Source organism: Sorex araneus, chromosome 3 (assembly GCF_027595985.1).
Source record: "Sorex araneus isolate mSorAra2 chromosome 3, mSorAra2.pri, whole genome shotgun sequence".
NCBI classification, from domain to species: Eukaryota; Metazoa; Chordata; class Mammalia; order Eulipotyphla; family Soricidae; genus Sorex; species Sorex araneus.
In genome coordinates, this window is record NC_073304.1 from 176,098,295 (window position 1) to 176,107,204 (window position 8,910).

Below are 8,910 nucleotides of genomic sequence, written 5' to 3' on the forward strand. Positions count from 1 at the left end.
GACTTTACTTCCAGTCTTTGTGCAGCAGATTTTGTAATCTAAACAAAGCCAACGTTGATTCTTTTTAACTGTGATCTTAGTTTTAATCCTTTCTTTTAGCTAAGGGATATCAAGTTTGATCCCAACTGACATCCAAGCTCACTAGTGCTTTGAGCTTTCCATTCTTAACAAAATGATTTTATATATGTATGCTCTACATATATCTGAGTTACTGATTAAAATTTGTGGCAATGTCAGGTGAAGGGAAGAGCCACAAGTCAATAGAAACCAGCTCTGTGTGGGCTTCCACACTGATCAGCATTCTCTGGGGACAGCTGGTCCACCCAACCTTTAGACCACATCCCAGGCCTTAATTCTGCATCTCGCCCACAAACATTACTCAAGAGCCTCATGAACGTATGTGCCGCAGCAGGACTGCATCGAGGTGAAAATGTTCTTTGACTAGTTTAAGTAATCTAGGTTAGCTACAGTATAAAGTATAGTGAAGCTAAAGCTATAATCCAGCTCTTCTGTTTTGAATTTCATCTATTTGGTTTACACATTGGCTGCATACACATCATATGAGATAGAATGTGAAGGTCAGAATTCTACAATGGGGGCTGGCAGGCAGCTCAGTGGGTGGAACACATGCCTTGCAGATGCATGGCCCTGAGATTAATCCTGGGACTGAATACCACCACCCACCAGGTAGTACCACTGGGTATAGTCCTGATGGTTCACAACTCCGCTGGGCCTGAGGAGGAGGCGAAAGAGGTGGGTGCGGATGCTCATCAAAGGGCCCTCGAACTGAGCCTGCTCTGTCCAGCTAAGTGTCACTGGAAGAGGCCCCAGGAACCCTAACTACGGTTAGGTACTTATATACAGGTTTTACAAACAGAGTAAAGCTGTGCATCGTACACTTCTTTTTTTTTCTATTTTAAAGTTTTGATGTCCATCAAATATTTCAAGAGGATGTATGGTTCAACTCAAAACCAATTGTTCTAAACATTTACTAATTTAAATGAATGGTAAGACCAAAGAAACCCTGAAATTAAAATGTAAGGGTTCTACTGGGATATAAAAGCTTCAGAAAATCTGGCTTCTGTGTTCTTACTCTTTTAAAAAATAAGATGTATAAGAGTAAAATCACTCCAGAGAATCCTTCACAGCTAAAGTGCTTAAAATGTCAATGATACTACTACAGTATATTTTAATGTAAAAAATAGGGAACAGAGTTTATGATGCTATTGACATATTTCTAAACCATAATTAAATAATTCATTTCATCATAAATAAAACCTTATAAATATCTGACAGCTTTTTACATCTAGTATTGTACAAGGGAAATAGTAAGGAGAGTTTTAATAGCTGGATAAGCTCCTATAAGCTCTTCTGCCAAGCATTCCCATTAACCAAATCCTAATGTCAATAATTAAAATAAAACTTCCTTAAATGCTATGTAAAGGCCACTGAATTTGAAATCCTTAACTTGTTTGAGACTGATTTTTAAGATGATTTAATGAGCTCTCCTTAAGCATTTACTACAATCATCTTTCCTTGTACCTCCCAACAAAAAACAATCAACAAATTGTGAATTATTTTGATAGCACCTGAATCATAGAGCGCACATAAATAATATACATGTTCTATAATTTCACTGAAAATGAAGCTATTTATTCCTTAGAACAGTAATAACAATTAGCATTTATTTTACATTTATAAGGATCAGTGTTAGCACAACATTCTTATTTTTTTAAAAATCCCTTCTATTTTTCAGCATATAAATGATGTGTAAGTCTCGCTCAGGGTCAGCAAGGGTGAGCTGGAGGATTAAAAGCTCCTGGGATGCAAGAACATACTGTCTTCCAATTCCTTAAATTCAGAATATTTACTGAGGACTTAGACTGTGAATTGAGCACACAGTTTGAGTGAAAGCTCCCTTTGGGTGTGAGTCCGCATGCGCTGGCATTAAAGATCCTGCAGCCTTTCTTTAATAACCCATATTCATGTGAAAGCAGGCTGCAAATACAGCACGTGACCTGTCGGGAAATTTGGCCCACTTGAAGTGTCCTTGATGACTTTACTTCTGATATATTCTCAGAATTATAAAGCAGAATATATTAGGCAGACAGGGCAAAGAGGAACAGTACTAACACCAAAAAGAGAACAGTTTTCTACTTTATTTTAAAGGCTAATCTTCCTAGGCCAGGGATATGACTCAGTGGCAGAACACCTGCCTTGTATGTCAAGCCTTGGTTTCAATTCCTGATATCACATAGTTCCTCCAATCACCAAGCCAGGGTTAGTTCGCAAGGACCACCAGGTGTGGCCCCCAAGCCAAGTCACCTAAACCAACCAAGCCAACAAAAACTCATAAAGGGTCATCTTTGAGAAGAACGATTCTAACTGCTTCACTATACACAATACTAGCACAGGATAAAGTTTTGTATTACTTTCAGGACAGTAACTATGCAGGGGGAGTTTAACATATAAATACAGAAATACATGTGTTCTGGAGATGGTTCCTAAGATAACAAGATTTGACAGAAGATTAATCTAGTAGAAAGTGACTCCATTCTTATCTGCTTTTGGTTTCTTGGCAAAGCAAAGTCTTCGTAGACCACATTGGTTGAGCTGCAGTTGATCTCTGCCAGTCTGTGGCAAGGGTACCAGCAGCTCCCTGGAGACGCGGGCGTGTGGGGTGTTCGATGGATGAGCTAACTGCACTGGGAACATTCTGAGTAGCTGCTCACTGGGACTACAAGCATATGTGCATTTTCACATGGTGTGATTTATGAAAAGCCTACCTCCTTCCCAACATCAGAAGCTGCTTAAATAAAGCTGGACCAAATCAGAAAACGATGGTCATTGAATGAAAGCAATGAATTTGCTAAAACTAAAATATCTGCTTATTTGTTGTTGAATTTTATGGCAAAAGTAACTGAATATCAATCACTATCTCAAATATTACCTTTAAATACTTTTACAGAAAATTGGCCCAACTTTTCCAACTACTGTACTGTGGTATTGTTTGATGGTGACTTTTGAACCTCAGAAACCAAGAGGGTAGGGGCGAGTGGTGCTTGAGACAAAAGGTGACCAGTATTTTAGAATGAGACATTAAAGGACTTTATGTTTTAGGAGTACACTATCACACCTTTTCAAAATAAGTGTTACCACACCACCATCACCACCACCACCACCACCACCACCACCACCACCACAGTACCCAGAGTCCTCCCCTCCAGTCCTCCAAATGCCCCCCTCCCACACCCCCTTTCTTCCCTCTTTTGTATCTGCAGCTTTGCTAAGCCCAGAAGAGCTTCCTCAATTTTTCCTGTCCCCTGCTCTTCCCACACGTGATTAAGATCATCTCATACTTACTTCCTCCTGCCTTATTTCACTGAGCGTGGCCCCTATACTCCACCCATTTACTTATCAAAGATAAGATTTCTTTTTTCTTCCTTAAGGTTCAGTGGCATTCTATTTTCTCTACGTCTTGATTCCCTCCTATGTCTTGGGCATTCGGGTTGTTTCCAAGTGTTGGTTATTACAAATAGCACTGCAATGCACATAGTTGTGTTTCTATCTTTTTGATTGAGTGGTTGTTTGTTTTATTTTGTTTCTGGGGGGTCCACATCCAGCAGTGTTCAGGGCTTACTCCCTGCTCACAGATCACTCCTGGCGGGCCTGGGGCACCTTATGTGATACCAGTGATGAAACCCATGTTGGTCACATTCAAGGCACGTGCTCTCCCTGCTGTACTATTGCTTCAGTCCTCAATTCAGTGTTTTTGTGCTTTTTGGTGAGTTACCTAGGAATGAAACTGTTGGACTGCATGGCAGTTCTATTTTTACTTTAGTGAGAACTCTACAAACTGTTTTCCAGGATGAGTGAACTAGTTTTAACTCCTAGGGACAATGAAAAAAGGCTCCTTTTCCCCCACATACTTGATAGCTCTGCTTACTCCCAGTTCTTTGACAGAGTCCGTTCTCAGTTGTGTGATGGGATTGCTCATTTGATTGTATCTCCCTGATAATCAGTGATGATGAGCAACTTTTAACTTTCCTATTAGTCATATGTTTACCATCTTCAGATAAGATTTTATTCAGCTCTTCTCCCCACTATTATTTTTTTCGTGGTTTGTTTTTTGTTGACTTTCCTGCGTGTTTTATATGTGTTGGGTATTAGTGCTTTGTTAGATGTGAAGGGTATGATTATTTTCTCCCAATTAGTAGGATGTCTTTTTGTTTTTATGTCAGTTTTTTTTTCTGTAGTGCAGAGTATTTGTTAGTTTGACATGATCCTATTTAGTTATTTGTATTTTTATATTTTCCTTAACAAAGGAGTTGAGTCACTGGCACCCACGAAGCTGATATCAGGGAGTGCTTGCCTCTGATTGCTTTGATCCTAACATCTAAGTATTTAATCCATTCTCAATATTACTGAATCTGGGCCAAGGACTACAGATACAGTTCTAAGTGTACTAAGTGATAATGAGCATTTGGGGTCTGTGTCTATGGGCCAATTTGTGTGTCCTTGGTGAAGTGCATATTTTTAGAATGCAACGAGATGCATTCACACATCAGTTACCAATCCCAGCCCTCTCCCTGGTCGGAACTCCCTTCCATTCTCACCCACAACAATTTAAAGCCTTTCCTCTACTTTTAATTAAACAATCCATTCATTTCTACTTCCTTCCATTGCTATTGCTTTGCCGTTGCTGTGATGGACAGGACCCCACATGCCTGGTTGCAGCATTTGCGCACTTTACAGTAGCACCGGGCCACCACTTTCCTTGTCATGCTCACACACGTGTTGGTTGTGAGATGCTAGAAAGCGCACACTTTTGGGGTGGAGTTGGGGATCAGATTTTTTACCTCCTCCCTGCCAAGTAGGCCCTGTCCCACTCTCCCACTGAGCTATCTCTGAGGCCCCCTAGAGTCGTCTATTAGTCACCTGTCTCTCTGTCTTCTGAGACTCTGGGTAAAGGCCTTCAGCTGCTGGCTGAGGTCCTTCGGGGAGAGCCTTGGGTGTCTCTCTTTCCTTCCTCCCGGGATCAGATCTCACTCTCTTCAAACCCAATAAATTTGATGTGCGTGGTCCTCACCCCCTGCCTGCACCTGGTCTCCTCGAACTCCCTGCGCCTCTGAGTTGGGGCCCGGGGCGGGAGTCCCTGAACACTGGACATTGCAGGCTTCACCTCTTATGCTGCAGAGACCCCTCAACTCATCTCTAACCCTAACGAGCAGTGGCACTCAGCAGAGATATGTTTATTTGCCTCTGGGAGGAGCCACACTTAGTGGTGCTCAGATGCTACTCTTGGCTCTGTGCTCAGGGGTTGATTCCGGCAGTGCTCAGGGTGCCATGGCTCAAACTCTGGCTTTCTATATGCAAGACACATGCATAAACTGTTGTGCTGTCTCTCCAGTCCAGCAAATACCTCTCCAACTGAAACCACTCACTTTTAAGTGTGAGTTATTTTAATCACTTGAACCAGAACCAAGCTTGTCCCAGATTGTCTGGGGAACAGCATATGATTTCTGCTCCTTTCAATTTTATTTTTTAATCCACCAGTGACTCAAAAAGAAGAAATGAGGGGTTTCCAGTGATTAGAGTTGCCAGGTAAACTGCAGTCTGTCCAGTCCTTTGGTGACTCCTAGAGAAACAACAAATGATGGCATCGGGGCAAGCACATCCCGAATGGTACCCGGGATAGATACCCAGGACAGACCCTGGACAAGCACATCCCGAATGGTACCCGGGACAGATACCTGAACAGACCCTCGACACAGTTACTCAAGGCTTGAGATTCAAGCTTAATTATGCAACCTGCCTGGTGTTTTGCTGAATCTGACCATGGTTCCAGGGACTTATAGCAACTTCCCAGAGGAGTCCAGGATCAACTCTTCTGAGGGCTGGGAGGTTTGTATATCCTCTCTTCACAAACTTCCCATTGGGCCAGACTTGTGTCTGTAAGGCAGCTAGATTTATTTCTAAGCATCTTAATAACACAGTAGGAAATGGTGTTTATTGAATAAAAGTTTCTCTTTCACTGATGGTATATAATTCCCTCTGAACACCATCAATCGATCATCTAAGCTCAAAGAAAGCTGTAATGTGGCCCAAAATCTCTTGGAAAGCTGACAGGGAGTTATTATTCTGCCTGAGTTAAGGCTTGGTGACATGTATTAATCATGAACAATTTTCAGAGACAATACGGTGGGTAAGCATTTGCACCTGGCACCCCAAATGCTCCCCTAAGCCCTGCTAGGGGTGGGTGGTCCCCGAATGTAGAACCAAGAGTAAGCCCTGAGCATCCATCACCAAGTGTGGTCCTAAAAAACAAATGATAGCAATGAATAGTTTTTGAAATTACATGGAGGGCAGAGAGATAGTACAGTGAGTAGGGCTTTCGCCTTGTATGCAGTCAACCCATGTTTAATCTCCAGTATCCCACATGGTCCCCTGAGCCTGTCAGGAGTGATCCCTGAGTGCAAAGCAGGAGTAAGGCCTGAGCACAGCTGGGTATAGCCCCAAATAAAAAACAAAATAATGAAAAGAGAGAGAGACAGACAGAGAGAGACAGAGACAGAGAGAGACAGAGAGAGAAATATCATTATTTTCAGCTAAACTAGCAAAGCATGTTAGGGAAATAAGGGCTGGAGAGGCAGCACAGCAGGGGGCTTGCCTTGGGTTGGCTGATCTGGGTCCAATCCTGAGTACCACCTATGGTCTCCTGAGCATCTCCAGAAGTAATTCCTGAGTACAGAGCTGGGTGTAACCCCTGAGCACTGCCACATGTGGCCCAAACCGAATAAAAATTTAAATAAATCAAAGAGAGCTAAGCCTTTCATGCTGAGATTCCCTTTCTTTAGTAATGAAGCTCCGGGAGACAGCTCGTCCTCATTCACAGGCTGAGACTCAGCCTGGCGGGTGGGGGTGGAGCCAGTGATGTGATGTAACTGCCTGGGTCTTTGTTGGCAAAGCCTTTGCTAAATGGGAAACATCTGCCAAGCCAGTGCTCACCTCGGGCAGGATGATGCAGAGAAGGGCGCTGTCTTTTTGACGTCTGGTCAGTCCTGGAGGTGCCCTCCTGGTCAACAGAACAATTCCTGGCAGATTTTTCTTTTATTTTCTTTTTCTGGTTTTTCATTTTTTTTTTTTTGGCTATACCTGGCAATGCTCTGGGGTTACTCCTGGCTCTTCACTCAGGAATTACTCCTGGCGGTGCTCCGGGGACTTTATGGGGTGTTGGGATCCAGAATCTGGATCTACTGAATGCAAGGCAAGCACCCTACCCGCTGTACTATCTCTCCAGCCCTCCTGGCAGATTTTTAGAGCAGAAATGGCTCATTAATGATGGGGAGAGCTGGTTTCTTATGCCAATATGTACTGTTTTCCAGCACAAGCCACTGTGTGTGCGGGCTTACTGGTGCTTGGTGCAGGACTGGGAAGTTTATACCCCGCAAGGGGAAAGGAAAGACGGCTTGCTCTGATCCAGAAAAGTTTCCTACCTTAATGCCTGCCTTCCATGTTTGAGGCTGCAAGGAGGGAAGACATCCATCTCAGACTCCCAAGACAAAATCACGGAGAGGGAAACACCTCCCAATGCAGAAAGATGCAAGCACGCCTTCCTCTACATTCCAACTCCACTGACCTGACACAACTTAGAAGCAGGGAATGACTAAGTGCTCTGGAACTACCTCACGTCGCAAGAGGCCAGTGAATTAGGACGTCTACCCTGACGCCAGCCAGCACCCTACCTGCCTGCCACCATATTGGCAGCTCCAGGTAAAGACGGTTTATCGCGCGCACACACTGCAGAGACGCAGAACAAAGCCTGGACACCAGCCCGCGGGTCCCCTGACTCCACGCAGTGGCCGGCCCACCGCCCGCTCAGTTGCACCGCGCACGTTCCCAGCCGCTGCGGGGCCCACAGCGGGATTCGCCAAGCTCCAGACCCCAAGTTTCAGGGCCCCACGGCTGACAAACATGCATTAAATTTGATCCCTCGCGAGCGAGCCTGAGAGCCTGCAATATTCATGAAGGTGTCACCGGACTCGGCCGCTGAGAGGTTGAGCAGAAACCAGGGTGCACAGAGGAGGGCAGCGCGCGCCCCCAATTGGAGGGCAGACGCGCACCCCAGAGCCCCTTCATCTTAGCAGCATCCCCCCACCACCACCCCCAGTCCCTGTCCTGCCTCCGCTGCACCTGCCGCGCCAAGAGCTCGGCCGGGCGTACCTGGAGGCGGCACCGCGCGCCCCCTCGGGCCGCACCTGCGTGCTCGCTGTGCCCAGGTCCCTACCAGGCCCCGCCGGGGGGGGGGGGGAGAGGAGGGGTGGAGGCGTCGGGACCCTGGCACCTGAGCCGAACCCGCGCTCCGGTCAGGCCGCCTCGGGTCCCCGCCTCCCCGCCCCCTCCAGGGTCCGCTGCGTTCCGTCCCGCAGCGCCTCGCGGGGGTCGGCCTGGGGCGGGGGACGCCTGGCAAGAAAGGGTGATGGTGCGGGGATCCTGTCAGAGCCTTAGCATGCCTCCCCGACACCGCCGCTCCCCTTTGCAAGGACACAACGGCCCTCGACCACCGTGCTCCTGGGTCCTTGAGCCCCTCCGGGCGGCTCACCTGGATTCAGCAGGTCTCGGGTCGCGGCCGTCGCGTGTCCATCCCCCTGGCCGGTGCTGGAGCCGCGCGCTCCGTGGCTGCGGGCTGGAAGCGGGCGGGCCGGGCCGGGCGGGTCGTGGGGGCGGCGCGAATCTGGGTCGGAGCGAGGCGGCTGCGCCCGGGCCCGCGGCGGGGCGGCGGCGGGAGCTGCGCGGGGAGCGCGGGGAGTACCCGGGAGCACGGAGAGCAGCGGGAGCAGCGCGGGGAGCGCGGAGAGCAGCGCGGGGCGCGCGCGGTTTCCCCGGGAGCGCGATGCGCCGCCACTGAGC

General features: G+C 47.0%; 1 protein-coding gene across 2 annotated transcripts in view; it reads right to left on the reverse strand.

The window, feature by feature from the left end:
* ELMOD1 (ELMO domain containing 1) overlaps nt 1–8,910 on the reverse strand; it is a 55,848-nt gene extending 46,938 nt beyond the window's left edge. Inside the window, exon 1 of one of the 2 annotated variants that reach the window (XM_055130128.1) lies at nt 8,603–8,910. The gene's annotated coding sequence lies outside the window, so the exon portion shown is untranslated. The remainder of the gene's footprint in view (nt 1–8,602) is intronic. The other variant, XM_004604793.2, reaches the window with a different exon arrangement.